Source organism: Chrysochloris asiatica, unplaced genomic scaffold (genome assembly GCF_000296735.1).
Source record: "Chrysochloris asiatica unplaced genomic scaffold, ChrAsi1.0 scaffold00251, whole genome shotgun sequence".
In the NCBI taxonomy this organism is placed as follows: Eukaryota; Metazoa; Chordata; class Mammalia; order Afrosoricida; family Chrysochloridae; genus Chrysochloris; species Chrysochloris asiatica.
The window spans coordinates 501017-503655 of NW_006408769.1; the positions used below are offsets into that span (position 1 = coordinate 501017).

Genomic DNA, 2639 nt, shown 5'->3' on the forward strand with positions numbered 1-2639 from the left:
TTCTACTCCCGTAAAGATTTACACCCTCGGAAACCCTGTACAGGGTCGCTATGGGTCGGACCCGACTCGATGGCACTTAACAACAACAACAACCACTACTTTGAAATTCTGTGAGAAGCGTTCCGTACTTGATGTCAGGTATAACTTAAAATGTCTTTTCAAAGCTGTAAAAGTTAGTAGTGTTTAACCAGCACAAAGAATTATGGTAAAAACATCCTTACAAAGGAAACTGACCTGGTTACAACTCATGAATTAGGACACAATTTTGGACCAGAACATGATGCTGATGGTCTAGCAGAATGTGCCCCAAATGAGGATCAGGGAGGAAAATATGTTATGTATCCCATAGTTGTGAGTGAAGACCATGAGAACCGTAAGATGTTTTCAAACTGCACTAAATAGTCATTCTATAAAACCATTGAAAGTAGGCCCAGAAGGGTTTTCAAGAACATAGCAACAAAGTGTGTGGGAACTCCAGGTGGATGAAGCGGAAGAATGTGATCCTGGCATCATGTACCTGAACAACGATTACTGCTGCAGTGAAGACTGCATGCTGAAAGAAGGTGTTCAGCGCAGTGACAGAAACAGTTCTTGCTGTAAAAACTGCCAGTTTGAGACTGCCCAGAAGAAGTGCCAAGCGGCTATTAATGCTACTTACAAAGGTGTGTCTTACTGCACAGGTAATAGCAGTGAGTGCCCTCCTCCTGGAAATGCAGAAGATGACACGGTGTGCTTGGATCTTGGGAAGTATTAAGATGGGAAGTGTATTCCCTTCTGTGAGTGGGAACAGAAACTGGAGTCCTGCGCATGTAACGAAACTGAAAGCTCCATTTTTATCTAAAATTATTTCTAGATACTGGGATTAAGAGTCACTTTTATTTTCCTTTGTGTTTTTGTCATTATTTTCTACTTGTATTCAACTGTTGTTGGTAAATGCCTTCGAGTTGGTCCCTGCTCATAGCAACCTTAAATAGGGTTTTTGTGGAGCAACTGCTGTGTTTAAACTACCAAGCTTATGGTTAGCCATCCAGGGCTTATCCTACACCATCACACCAAGACCTAAATGAGTATGTATTAATTTTGTATTTAAGGAGGAGTCCTGATGTGGCATTGCAGGATAAACCACTGAGCTGCAATGTCGGAGATTCAAACCCACCAGCTGCTGCTTAAAAATCATATACAGGATTGTTAGAAATTCGAAGAACTAGACGATAAGCACTTGACTGCTAAACACAAGGTTGGTGACTAAAACTCATCAGCTACTCCTCAGAAACCCTATATAGGATTGCTATAAGTAGGAACCAATTCTACTGCACTTAACAACAAGAATGACATTCGTCATTAGGATTCTTTGGTTGCAAGAGTCAGAAAACTGACTCATATTTTTATGAAGAAAAAAGAAATGGAAACTTGTCATGGGATTTTGCAAGAGCAATGACTTTGAAAATACCTTTTATCAAGCAACATAAAATATGATTATGCACATGGATCTCACCAGATAGAATACACAGATGTCAAGTTGACTACTTCTGTGCAAAAAGAGAGTGGGAAAGCTCCACCTCATCAGCCAAAACAAGGCCAGGGGCAGATTGCGGAAGAGAACATCAATTGCTCTTACGCAATTCAAGCTAAAGCTGAAGAAAACTAAAATAAATCCACAAGAGTCAAATATAACATTAAGCATACCTCATCTAAATTTAGAAATCATCTGAAGAATGATTTCTAATAATGATATATTTGATGCATTAGATATAATGACCAAAGATTAGGAAAGTAGGATGACACCAAGAATATCATACAGAAAGAATGCAAAGGTCAGTAAGAAGATAAGAAAGAAGGAAATCACAAAAATAGATGTTAATAATTAAGAGCATATATGCAAAACCAACAGCCTACATTACTCTCAATGGACAGAAACTGAAAGAAACTCTGCTAACAGGAACCAGACAAGGATGTCCTTTGTCACCACTCCTATTCAATATTTTTTTTGGAAGTCTTAGCCAGAGCTATAGAGCAAGATAGGGAAATTAAAGACATCCAAATTGGCAAAGAGGAAGTAAAACTCTTATTTGCAGATCTTATACAAAGAAAACCCCAAGGACCCAATAAAAAGCCTACTAGACCTCAATGAAAGATTCAGCAAAGTGGCAGGGTATAAGATCAACATATAAAAATCAGTTGGATTCCTCTATAGTAAAAATGACAGTGCTGAAAAGGACATTAGAAGAGGAATACCATTTATAATAGCAGTCCAAAGGATGAAATATCTAGGAATAAATATAACTAGAGAAACATAGGACCTGTACAAAGAAAACTACAAAATACAAGAAACACTACCAAAGAGACTTACAGAAGTGGAAGAATATACCATGCTCCTGGATAGAAACAGTTAACATAGTGAAAAGGTCAATAATGCACAAAGAAATTTACACATATAATGCAATCCCATTCCAGAATCCAATAACACTCTTCAAAGAGATGGAAAAAACAAATACAAACTTTATATGGAAAGGAAAGAGGCCCAGGATAAGTAAAGCACTGCTTGTTGTTGTTGTTGTCAGGTGCCATCGAGTCGGAACCGACTCATAGCGACCCTATGCACAGCAGAACGAAACAATGTTCGATCCTGGGCCAACCTC

General features: G+C 38.5%; 1 pseudogene; it reads right to left on the bottom strand.

Annotated features, from left to right (window-relative positions):
• The window catches only part of LOC102825821, a 12481-nt pseudogene extending 12304 nt beyond the window's left edge, over positions 1-177 (bottom strand).
• Positions 178-2639: the final 2462 nt, after the last annotated feature.